Source organism: Chelonia mydas, chromosome 4 (assembly GCF_015237465.2).
Source record: "Chelonia mydas isolate rCheMyd1 chromosome 4, rCheMyd1.pri.v2, whole genome shotgun sequence".
Taxonomy (NCBI): Eukaryota; Metazoa; Chordata; order Testudines; family Cheloniidae; genus Chelonia; species Chelonia mydas.
This window is the reverse complement of record NC_057852.1, coordinates 133,381,220-133,394,519: the sequence shown is the minus strand read 5'-3', so window position 1 is coordinate 133,394,519 and position 13,300 is coordinate 133,381,220. Positions and strand designations below refer to the sequence as shown.

General features: G+C 48.3%; 1 long non-coding RNA gene across 1 annotated transcript; it reads right to left on the bottom strand.

Moving 5' to 3' along the window:
• Positions 1–337: 337 nt before the first annotated feature.
• Positions 338–13,296, bottom strand: LOC122465418. The gene is made up of 3 exons (XR_006290264.1): positions 13,106–13,296; positions 4,260–4,377; positions 338–1,276 (listed from the first exon to the last, which is right to left on the bottom strand). It is a non-coding gene; the product is annotated as an uncharacterized LOC122465418 (long non-coding RNA).
• Between the last annotated feature and the right edge of the window lie 4 nt (positions 13,297–13,300).

The window sequence follows — 13,300 nt, the reverse complement described above, 5'->3', positions numbered from 1 at the left end:
GTTTTGTTTTTGAGTGCAGTTATGTAATAAAAAAATCTACATCTGTAAATTGCTTTTTCATGATAAAGAGACTGCACTACAGTACTTGTATAAGGTGAACTGAAAAATACTATTTATCATTTTTACAGTGCAAATATTTGTAATAAAAATAATAATATAAAGTGAGCAGCGTACACTTTGTATTGTGTACTTGTGGCACCTTAGAGACTAACAAATTTATTTGAACGAGCTGTAGCTCATGAAAGCTTATGCTCAAATAAATCTGTTAGTCTCTAAGGTGCCATAAGTACTCCTTTTCTTTTTGCGAATACAGACTAACACGGCTGCTACTCTGAAACCTTTGTATTGTGTGTTGTAATTGAAATCAATATACTTGAAAATTTAGAAAAACATCCAAAAATATTTAATAAATTTCAATTGGTATTCTATCATTTAACAGTGCAATTAAAATTGCGATTAATCGTGGTCACTGTTTTAAATTGCAATTACTTTTTTGAGTTAATCACGTGAGTTAATTGCGATTAATTGACAGCCCTAATATATCTTAAGGCTTAACAAAAGTGTATAACCACTGCTGTTTCTAACATGTAGATGGCAAAAACTGAGGCTCAGAGAGGTAAGAATGACTTGCCAAAGTTCACCTAGTGTGTCAACAGACTCAGGTTTCCTGATTCGCAGCCTGGGCCTTTGCCACAAATGTAAAATTCACAAGATTGATTTAATTATCCAGGCAGAAGTGCAAAAAGCTTGGATGTGATTTTAAGCTCCTTAGGGAAGGGACCATCATTTTGTTCTGTATTTGTACAGCACGTAGAACAATAGAGTCCTGATCCATGCCTGGGGCTCCTAGGGACTCCTGCAATATGAATAATAAAAAGCAAGCAAATGACATTAATAGTGAAAAGTGCATTTGATTTTAAAAAAATTCTATTGGATTTAATATCTGGTGCTACTACTAGTGACGTAAGTAATGAAATCTATTATTTTAAAAAGTTGATATTTGACCCCAATAGTAGCGACAGTGCAAAACTGTGGGCAAAAAGTCTCATCCAATCCTTGGATGCATAAATAGAGAAATCTTGAATAGGAGTAGAGAGATTATTTTACCTCTGTATTTGGCACTGATGTGACTGCTTCTGGACTGTTGGGTCTAATTCTGGTGCCCACCATTCAGGAAGGACGTTGATACATTGGAGAGGGTTCAGAGAAGAGCCACAAAAATGATTAAAGGATTAGAAAACCTGCCTTATAGACTCAAGGAGCTTAATCTATTTATCTTAACAAAGAAAAGGTTAAGGAGTGACTTGATTACGTGTATACGTATCTTCCTGGGGAAGAAATAATTAATGCTCTTTGACCTACCAGAGAAAGGTATCACACAATCCAATGGCTGGAAGATGAAGCTAGACAAATTCAGTCTGGAAATAAGGCATAAATGTTTGACAGTGGAAGTCATTAATCATTGGAACAACTTACCAAAGATCATGGTGGATTCTCCATCACTGACCATTTTAAAATCAAGACTGGATCTCTATCTAAAACATCTGCTCTAGGAATTATTTTGGGGAAGTGCTATGGCCTATGTTACGCAGGAAGTCAGACTAACTGCAGTGGTCCATTGTGACCTTGGAATCGATTAATCAAATTTAAATGAATAATCAAACTTTAATTTTATTTGAAAAAAACCTTTCCATTTTATATTTTAATTTACAGTCCACTTACAGTAAAAGCTGTTTTATCCGGCATGTTGGGGGGAGCCAGTAAGTGAAAAATTCCGGTTAACTAAGAGGGAGGGAATTTGGATGTGGGAGGGGGCTTGGGTTAAGGGGTTGGGGCGTGAGAAGAGGTGCAGGGTTGTGGGGTTCTGGATCTGGGCGCGCTCACCTTGGGCAGCTCCTCTCAAGCGGTGATCTGTCCCTGCTGCTCCTAAGGGGAGGTGTAGCTAGGCAGATCTGTGCACTGCACCTGCCCGCCCCAAGTGCTGGCTCCGCAGCTCCCATTGGCCAGGAACCGCGGCCAATGGGAGCTGTGGGGGCAGCGCTTGTGGGTGAAGGCAGCACGCAGAGGTGCCTAGCCACGCCTCTGCCTAGGAGCAGCAGGACAGGTCGCTGCTTCCGGGAGCCACTCAGAGTCAGGTAGGGAGCCTGCTGGCCCTGTGCCAACTGGACTATAAACCGGCCTTTTAATGAAGATCAGAAATGCCAGTTTAGAGAGCTTTCCCGGTGGTAAAGTGCCAGATAACACAACTTTTACTGTATATAGCTGAAACACAAGCTGATTCTGATTTAAAGATAATTGAATTAGGAAGGGTGTTCTCCTTATAAAAAAATAGTAAAGCAATGGCCCCAAACACTGCAGTAAACAGTGCCTTGAACATTAGCATTTTGGATTGTGACTGAATGCAGAAGACTACAGTAGCTCTTTTTATACAGCATCAACATTTTCATTATACCCTGATAGAGCTCTGCTAGATCTCTTATTCTAATTAACAAAACCAAATGAGTTGATCCTAAACTTTCTTGCTGAGGGGGAGGCGCTAATTAGAATTGGGCTGAGATGCAGGAGCTGGGAACCGTGTGTGAACATTAATTCACATACGAACCATAATTTCTCTTTGATGTTTGGCCCTTTCAATTCATTTTTTGTAAACAATTTTATTTTATTTTCTGTCTATTCACTAGAAAGTGCAGGGAAATAGAGAGAGCCATGATTTCTCATGCAAATGCTCTTGTGTGAATGTTCACAGCACTTTCTTTTTATTATTATAGACAAGGACCCCATTGTGCTGGGTACTGTATAGACACATAATGAGAAACAGTCCCTGCTATAAAGAGCTCACACTCTAAACAGAACACTCTAAATAGAGGCATGAAGAGCTGAAGTAACTTGCCCAAGGTCATACAACAGGTCAGTGGCAGAGCTGGGCACCATGGCCCTATCCACTAGATCAGTGATTCCCAAACTCTTTCCGCCACTTGTGCAGGGAAAGCCCCTGCTGGGCTGGGCCGGTTTGTTTACCTGCCACGTCCGCAGGTTCGGCCGATCGCGGCTCCCAGTGGCCGCGGTTCGCTGCTCCAGGCCAATGGGAGCTGCTGGAAGCGGTGCGGGCCGAGGGACGAACCGGCTGCCACTTCCCGCAGTCCCCCTTGGCCTGGAGCAGCGAACCGCGGCCACTGGGAGCCGTGATCGGCCGAACCTGCCGACGCGGCAGGTAAACAAACTGGCCCGGCCGGGGCTTTCCCTGCACAAGCAGCGGAACAAGTTTGGGAACCACTGCTCTAGATCATGCCACTTCAAGTAACTTATTAAAAGCTGCTTCCTGGTTAGGGAGCCGAATCAAATAGCATGTGATTAGGTCACAGAACACAAACATCACACTAGAAATAGCAAATCATTGCAGCAATACGAATAATCCATAGGCTGAAATTAAGTCACCTAAAACATGTCCAACGGTTTTGAAAGAAATAACAAATCTGTAGAAATCCAAGTCTGTTTTTGCATCCTTTGCGAACAGAAGTTATTCTCTAGGCATAGTTTGCCCAGCTCTGGTATTAATCTGAGGTCCCCAATTTGTGATGGTGTTTGCTGAGATCACATCACAATTCTTGCTGACCTGAGGTTCTTTTTTGCTGTTGGCAGAACAAAGCTATGGGACAGTGTTCACGTACTGTTTGTCTAATGTCACGGTAACAGGACGCTCAGCACCTAAAAACACCATGTTTCATCAGCCTTTTTTTTACTTTGAAACTTAAAGCAAAAAAAAAAAAAAAAAGTGTAAACCAAAACATTAAAAAAAAGCAGATTACGGGTATGTCTACACTGTGATTAAAAAACCCGTGACACCGAGTCTGAGTCAACTGATTTGGGTTGGTCGGGCTCGGGTGCGGGGCTAAAAATAGCAGTGTGGACGTGCAGGTTCAGGCTGGAGCCTGGGCTCTGAGATCCTCCCCCCTCATGGGGTCTCATATGCTCAAACCCAACCGTCTGCACTGCTATTTTTAGCCCTCCAACCCGAGCCCCACGAGCCTGAATCAGCTGACCCAGGCTAGCCACAGCCGTGGTGTGGGTCTTTTATTGCAGCGGAGACGTACCTTTAGAGAGAGATGAAACATAGACACTTGGCCAAATTCTAATCCAGCATAAATCTGGATTTAAACCGGTGTAACAGAAAACAGAATTTGGCCCCTAGTAATAATGATGCTTTCTAGTAGGCTTCCAAGTTTACATTCCTTGTTACCCTCTTATCTGCCTCAGGATACACTGAAGGATGCGTACAGAAGAGGACTAGCCGGACTTTGGGCCCAATCCAAATTAAGTCAAGGGCAGAATTTCCACTGACTCCAGTGAAATCAAGACTGTAGTGGTCCAATGTGAGGTCTGTAAAAGAAGAATAGAATTGGCCAAACTTTCATCCCTCCCCGGCATGGAGTTAGTACTTAATGAACGTCCTAGCACAGTGTCAGGGGCCAAGAAACAGATAGCGAATTGAGATTGTGACTCCTTATGGCTATTAAGGAGCTCATAGGGATTTTTATATCTACAAGAGTGGGGTTGCCCTGATGTCCTAGCCAAAATCCGATCTGGGTAATTACATCCTATCTACCTAAAAATCTTTGGTTTCATTTGCACACAATATTCTTCCCTTCTTGACCTAATCTGTAGTGTGATGCTGCTTTCTGTATCCCACTCCATCTGGCAGCAGAAGCAGAGCACCAAAGTCCAGGTATCCTGGTCTAACTGCTAGGCATTACTGCCTCCTTTTTGCACCTTCCCGGGAAAACATAACCCATGTAAAAAAAATCTAGCAAATTTGTCATTCTTATTTTAGCAGTACTGCTGCTTTTTCCTTTCTTATTCTACACGCTGGACACACATCAACACAGTCTGCAACTTCTGAATTATGTTATAGAGATTTTAACGTCACAGCAGGCAAAATAGTTTAACAAAGGAAAATTTTGTGCCGACTTTAAAGAGCAATAGCTTGCTAATGTTCCCTTGGGAACCAGCCATCAATCTAGCTTGCTGGATTCCTTACTGAAGTGTGTGTGGGAGGGGAAATTCTACTTAGAAATAGTTCTCGTACACAGGAGGGATGCAAGGTTCTTCATCCTTCCCTGGTTTTTAAGCTGGTTGATATGGACTGGTTTTTGACCCTTGAAGTGTCCCTCTTTAACAAAGGGGAGGGTGATGCTCTGACATCTACTTGTGGTGGCTTTCGGCTGTGCTGCTGCCGGCGTCTGACTGGTGTGTGTGATGGAAGAACAGACTTCTATAAATAATTCATCTTTTGGGGGGATTTTAGCTCCAACTGCCAGTATGAGGAAATACTGGAAATCTATTGTTACCTGCTTTTTGGTGCTATAAATGGACTTCTGTCCTGGAGGTCAAGCATAGTCCTTTCCTAGCTGCCCTGAGGGTCATGTTGCAATGACTCTATTTCCACATTTAAGATGTTGCTTCTGTTTTTGCTGTCTTTCTGTTTCCTCTATGCATCTGGCCCCTTTATACAAGGGGTGGCCGGTCTGGATGCTATTGCCTTTCTCCTATGTTGAATTTGGCTGGCTGGTTCTATTTTTCTGCCTCTCTTTTAAAATTCAGTATTATTTTTATTGGATCAGGTTAATGATGCATGGATCTGCTGCTTTCCAGGTAGGGGTGCTGCTTCTACACCTCTGTGTCCCTTCCCATTGCCCCACACGGATGCTATGATTGGCTAGAATGCAGCATCCCAAATCTCCTCCCAACAGTGGGAGTAGTCGAGGAAAATGCTGCATAGGGAATTTCAAGAGATTTCCTCCTCCCTTGTTTGGTTTAACACAGGGGTGACTTGAGCCATTGTTTGGTATTTAGATGATTTACCGTTGTTAGATTTATTTACAATGCACTTATCCATCACTCTAGACATCTTGCAAAGCGGTTATTGAATAGTAGTAGGGATTAGCCTTCCTTAATATAGCTGAATTATTGTAGCTGTGTATGGAATGGCAGATAGCGTAGAAGGCCTTTGAACAAAGGACAGTCAGTCTCTGTGAACAAGGTTTTTGGAACCAATCATAGCTTGCTTTGGGATATCCTTCACATATGATTTGAATGAAAAAAACTTTCAAAGACAGACTGCCAGGTTTTTCAGGTCCCACATGTAGGTGTTGTAAACCTTCTGTAGAAATATTGTCTTGAAATCGAGGAAGAGGCGGAGAAAGTCAATGAGAACTGGGTTTTTTTTTTTTTAGTCAACATTCCGCTATTGTGTTTGTGACCCACATTCTGTAGCATTGTGCTAAGTATTCATCCATGAGCACTGCCTCAGAAAAAGAACGTAGTAGTAGAACGTTGTATCTATTTTAGAATATTTCTCTCTAGCACACCTTTTGTGGTGTAGCACTCTGCTCTACTTTTAGGTTTTGTCTTATAAGTGCTGTGACACGGGTAAACGAACTGCTCTGGCTCTGGCCAAGGTCATAGGCGCTAGCTAAGAACTGACAAACTCCTAGCTGGAGACCAAACCAGCTCACCTGTATGTTCGTTTTGTTCAAAATAGATATTTGTCTTATAAGAATGTATTTAGTGTTTAGATTCTATGAAATGCTTGTAAGTTGCTGCATGCATTAATCTCACTTGTAAAGTCTGTATTCCATGCTACAAGGTAAAATATAAGGCCAGGTTTACATTACAAATTTACATCAGTATAAGTCGCTCTGGGGTGTGAAAAATCCACATGCTGGAGCAACAGTTATATTGATCAGTGCTATGTCAATGGGAAGGCTTCTCCTGTCAAGGTAGCGACCGCCTCTCGCAGAGGTGGACTGACGACACCAATGGGAGAAGCTCTCTTGTCGGTGTAATAGCATCTTCACTAATGTGTTACAGCCGAGCAGCTGCAGCGTTTTAAGTGTAGACCTGCCCTTAATTTTATAATTGTAAAAATGCCTGCTCTGAACTTGTGAACTCAGGGCAGCTCTACACTTTAAAATGCTGCGTCATCCAGCCGCCGTTTAATGAAGATGCTCTAAGCCAGTGGTTCTCAAACTTTTTTTTTTTTGCGGACCACTTGAAAATTGCTGAGGGTCTTGGCGGACCACTTAATGATCTTTCCAAACGTCATTTGTACCGTTAGCTAACTATTGTAAAGCACTTTGGATAAAAGCGCTATATAAAACAAATGTTATAATTAATGGGTTTTTTTCTACAAATAAAAGCACACAACTCATATTTTAATATCTGTAGTCTTACCTTTCTAATGTGATGAATATGCCCTCTCTCCCCTGCCATAGCAATCCCCGAGCTGGGACTGGAAAGGAGAGCGGTCTCTCCCTTTCTCCCCAGCCACAGCAGCCCCTGAGCTGGGGCTGGAAAGGAGGGGGGGTCTCTCCCCCACCACAGCAGCCCCTGAGCTGAGGCTGGGAAGGACTCCGTTTCTCCACAGCAGCCGCAGCCCTGGAGCTGGGGAAAGTTGCCTCTTTCTCTAGCCGCTGCAGCCCTGCATGTCCCAAATTCCCCCCACCCCCTCTTCTCACCCCACTGCTCCCTCCCACCTACCCCCGATTCCCCCCAAGACCACCACTTCACCTTACATGTGTTTCTTCTCCAGGGTCCAGGCACCTAATTAGTGAAGCCATGCCTGCATGGCTCCACTACTTAGGTGGGTGGCCCTTCATTCTGTTGTGTGCGCGCACCTTAGAGGAACTATCTGCGGCCATCTGAATGAAACTCAGTCCGTGGATCACAGTTTGAGAACCTCTGCTCTAAGCCAATGGGAGAGAGCTCTCCCATTGGTTTAGTTAATCCACCTCTGCAAGAGGCAGTAGCTACATAGCACTGTCTACACCAGTGCTTAGGTTGGTATTACTACGTTGCTCGGGGGTGTGGATTATTCACACTGCTCAATGACGTAGTTACACAGAAGTAATTCTGTAGTGTAGACCGGGACTCAGACGGGATCATAGGACAAAAGCTTTGTTAATTGCCCCATCCACGCATCAGGAAGTATGTGTAGAAGGCCTCATCCCAACAGTTTGAATGCTGGAAGAGGGAAATAAAAATATCTGACAGGTAAATGTTTCATCTCTTTGCTGTTTGAACTCTCACAGGGCCAGACACATTAAACTAAGGCAAAAATCCCTTGTGGTTACCCTGGGTCCACCCTGAAAGACCTTTTGAATTAACAGATTACGACTTCTCTGTCATCTTTCGGAACCGCAGATGGTAACTCATGTGTGTGTATGCTTGCTTGCTATAACCTGTAAATAACTCTTGTTTCTTTTCCCTAGTTAATAAGCTGTTAGTTAGTTTATTACAGGATTGTCTACAATCACTGTTGTTGGTGTGTGATCTGAGATACAAATTGATCTGTGTTATTTGACTGGTCCCTTGGGACTGGAAGAAACCTGAATATTTTGTGATCTTTGGTATGGGAGACCAGTTACCATGTCCAGCTTGCCTGGGTAGCAGAATAGACCAGAGACCCTAAGGGGACTGTCGTGACTCCATGGTAAGACTGTTATAGTGATCCAGGAGTTTACATTTGTTACTGGGTTGGTGAAAATTTAATTATAGGACATACCACCAATTTGGGGTATCTGCCATTTCTGACAGTCTGCCCCAAGGTTGGCACCCACGGTTGTAAGCTGCTCCAGACATTGTGACAGTGGTGTGCATTTTTGCTTGATTAGTCAAATGTCACTAAAGTGGGGACTCAATCAGAGAAATGCTGTGGATTGAAGGCGTAATAAAATACTGTATCTGAGATTTATAACTACATTTGCTATGTCTGCTTGATCTTTGCCTTTTTTATATTTTAATGTTTAATTTTTTTTAAAGATTGCAGAAAGCAAAATGGGTTGGTCTTTTCAAAACAAACAAAACAGCAAAAGTGGTGAAAAAGTAAATTGGACTGTTCTGGATTATTCTAAATTATCTAAAGTATAACACAGTTTATTTTTAAAAAAGTTATTATTTTAATCTGACAATGTCCCTTTTGAGTAAAAATTATGCCCTGATCCTACAATGACTTATGCATGTGCTAAGCTTTAAGCATGGTAATAAGTCCGTTAACTTCAGTGGGCCTGCTTGAGTGGTTAAAGATAATCATGTGCATAAATCTTTGCATGATTGGAGCCTTAATCTATAAAGCCTGGTGTGGCCCAGTGGATTGGGCACTGCAGCTAGAACATCAGTATTATTAAACTATTAATTAGTAAACTTAGAGGATAATAAGGTGATAAGCAATAGCCAACATCGACTTGTCAAGAACAAAGCATGCCAAATCAACCTAGTTTCCATCTTTGACAAGGTAACCAATCTAGTGGATAGAAGGGAAGCAGAAGACGTGATATATCTGGACTTTATTAACACTTTTGAGACAGTCCCACGTGAGATTTTCATGAGCAAACTAGGGAAATATGGTCTAGAGAAAATTACTACAAGGTGGTTGAAAGACAATGCTCAAAGAGTAATTATCAATGGTTCACTGTCAAATGAGAGGACGGATCAAGTGGGGTCCTGCAAGAATCCATCCTGGGCCCGGTACTGTTCAGTATTTTCAATTACTTGGGTGATGGAGTGGAGAGCATGCTTATAAAATATGTAGAGGTCATCAAGCAAATGGGAGATAACTAGCAAGGCAGCAGTGCAGCATAAGAAGACCTGGATCCAAATTGTCCACATCGTTCTTAAAGTGTGGCACCCAGAACTGGACACAATATTCCAGCTGAGGTCCCCTGAGCTCTAAGTAGAGCAGAACAACTGCCTTCTATCCCTTATATATGACACTGCTGTAAATGTATCCCAGAATATTAGCTTTTACAGCTGTAACGCATTGTTGGTTCATATTCTATTTGTGATCCATTATCACCCTCAGATCCTCTTCTGCTGTACTAACTGCCAAGCTATTGTTCCCTATTTTGTATTTGTGCATTTGATTTTTCCTTCCCACATGGACTACTTTCCACTTTTTATTGAATTTCACGTTACTGATTTCAGAGCAATTCTCTGATTTGTCAAGGTCATTTTGAATTCTAATCTTGTCCTCCAAACTGCTTGCAACCTCTCCCAGCTTGGGATCATCCATAAATTTTATAAGCATACTCTCCCCAGCGTTATCCAAGTCATTAATGAAAATGTTGACTAGTACCAGACCCAGGACTGACCTCTGCATGACATCACTACATACGCCCTTCTAGTTTGACAGTGACCTATTGATAACTACTCTGAATATGTAAAAAGAAAAGGAGTACTTGTGGCACCTTAGAGACTAACCGGTTTATTTGAGCATGAGCTTTCGTGAGCTACAGCTCACTTCATCGGATGCATAGCAACTATGCATAGCTATGCATCCGATGAAGTGAGCTGTAGCTCACGAAAGCTCATGCTCAAATAAACTGGTTAGTCTCTAAGGTGCCACAAGTACTCCTTTTCTTTTTACGAATACAGACTAACACGGCTGTTACTCTGTACTCTGAATATGGTCTTTCAAACAGTTATACACCCACCTTATAATCATTTTCTTCAAGACCACATTTCCCTAGCTTGCTTATAAGAATGTCATGTGTGACAGCATAAAACACCATACTAAAATCAAGATATACCATGACTACTGTTTCCCCCATCACTAGGCTAGTACTGTCAAAGAAGGAAATTCGGTTGGTCCATGGGAGGGTGGGGGGGTGGGATGAGGTATCTGGGGGATGGTGGTTGAGGATCCATTGGGTATTGGTTGGATGGTGATATAGGGACGATGGAGGGCTGGACTTGGAGGGTGTATTTGGGAAATGGTGGTAAAGGGGTCTTGGAGGATGGGGATGGTAGCATAGGGCAGTGGTTCTCAACCGGAGGTCTGTGGTTCCCTAGGGCAGTGGTCTCCAAACTTTTTGAATCGTGCACCCCCAGGGCCAGCTCTGGGGAAACAAAAAAACAAAAAACAAGAGCTGCTGCTGAAGACGGAGCCGGGAGAGCCGAGGTGCCGCCGAAGAATCAAAGGTCCAGGAGTGTTGTTGCTGCCGTGCCGGAGGCGCTCCTTTGGCGGTGCTCCTCCTGCCACGCACCCCCACGGACGGTCTTGCGCGCACCCCACTTGGGAGAGCACTGCCCTAGGGGTCCAGGAGCCCTTTCAGGGGGGCCGCAGAGCCCCACGGCAAAAACCCAGTGCGCCGAGCCCTGGCGTTGAAGCTGGGAGCAGCGCGGGGCTGAAGCTGGCAAACCTTCCCCAGCTTCCCCAAGCCAGGAGCAGCGGGGCGCTGAAGCTGGGAGCCCCCCCGCCCATACACAGCCCCTTGATACCCCCTGCCTGCACACAGCCCCTAGCTACTCTCTGCCTGCACCCTGAGCGGTTTTCAAACTTTTTGAGCTTTGAGTTATAGTTTTTTGGTTGCGTTCCCCCCACAGCCCAGACATGCTCAGTGGCCTCCCGAGTGAGTCAGGGGCTGGAGGTGGCGCTCCCTCCCTGGATCCCGCTGGGAGGAACAGGCTTGAACCCTGCCAACCCTTGCCCCCCCATGCCCAAGGGATCCCCCTTCCCGCCCCGGAGCTCTGAGGCACCATACCCGCCATGGCTCCGACACCAGGGGTTCTCAACCTTTTCCTTGCTGAAGCCTGCCTTAACATGCTATAAAAACGCCAGGGCCCGGGAGGCAGGGACAGGGTATGGGGAGACTGGGCACTAGGGGGCTGGTGGTGTAGGGGTCAGGGGGTTGTGCCAGGGTATTGGGGGATGGAGGTACGGTGGGGCTGGGTGGGGTAGCAGTGGTGTAGGGGCCACGGGGTACGGGGGGGGGCTGGCCGGGATACCAGTGGTGTAGGGGCCGCGGGGTACGGGGGGGGGGGCTGACCGGGGTACCAGTGGTGTAGGGGCCGCGGGGTACGGGGGGGGGGCTGGCCGAGGTACCAGTGGTGTAGGGGCCGCAGGGTACGAGGGGGGCTGGCCGGGGTACCAGTGGTGTAGGGGCCGCGGGGTACGGGGGGGGGCTGACCGGGGTACCAGTGGTGTAGGGGCCGCAGGGTACGAGGGGGGCTGGCCGGGGTACCAGTGGTGTAGGGGCCGCGGGGTACGAGGGGGGCTGGCCGGGGTACCAGTGGTGTAGGGGCCGCGGGGTACGGGGGGGGGGGGCTGGCCGAGGTACCAGTGGTGTAGGGGCCGCGGGGTACGGGGGGGGGGGGGCTGGCCGAGGTACCAGTGGTGTAGGGGCCGCGGGGTACGGGGGGGGGGGGGGGGGCTTGCCGAGGTACCAGTGGTGTAGGGGCCGCGGGGTACGGGGGGGGGCTGACCGGGGTACCAGTGGTGTAGGGGCCGCGGGGTACGGGGGGGGGGGCTGACCGGGGTACCAGTGGTGTAGGGGCCGCGGGGTACGGGGGGGGGGGCTAGCCGAGGTACCAGTGGTGTAGGGGCCGCGGGGTACGGAGGGGGGGCTGGCTGGGGTACCAGTGGTGTAGGGGCTGCGGGGGAGCGGGCGGGGACAGGGTATGGGAGGGTAGTATCGGGGGGCCGGTGGCGGAAGGGGCTGGGGGGAGTAGTACCGGGGGGCGGGTGGCAGAAGGGCGGGGGGGGGGCAGTGCTGGGTGGCGGAAGGGACCGGGGGCGGAAGGGGGGGGGTAGTACCGGGTGGCGGAAGGGCCCGTCGCGGGAGCAGGGCCGGGGGGCCAGTGGCGGAAGGGCCCGGGGGGGGGGCAGTGCCGGGCGGAAGGGCCCGGGGGGGGGTAGTGCCGGGGGGAAGGGCCCGTCGGGGGAGCAGTGCCGGGGGGCTGGGCGGCGCCGGGGGGAAGGGCCCGCCGGGCGGAAGGACCCGGGGGGGGGGGGCAGTGCCAGGGGGAAGGGTCCGGGGGGGCGGGTAGTACCGGGGGGAAGGGCCGGGGGGGGCAGCGCTGGGGGGCGGGTGGCGGAAGGGCCCGGGGGGGGCAGCGCTGGGGGGCGGGTGGCGGAAGGGCTAGGGGGGGTTAGTACCGGGGGGAAGGGCCCGGGGGGGGCAGCGCTAGGGGGCGGGTGGCGGAAGGGCTAGGGGGGGGTAGTACCGGGGGGAAGGGCCCGGGGGGGGGGTAGCAGTGGCGGGGGGCGGAAGGGCCCGGGGGGGGGGGAGCAGTGGCGGGGGGCGGAAGGGCCCGGGGGGGCGGCTAGTACCGGGGGGCTGGGCGGCGGTCCCGGGGCGCTAGGTCGGTGCTCCGGGGGATGTGTCCCGCTCGCTGCGGGGCGTGTCGGCGCCGGGCTCCAGCTCCGCTCCCCCGGCGCGGCGCGGCGCGGCGGCCCCCGAGGCAGGGCCGGGGCCGGGGCCGGGGCCGTGCCCCCGCGGGCTCCAGGCCAGGCTGCCGGGCCGGC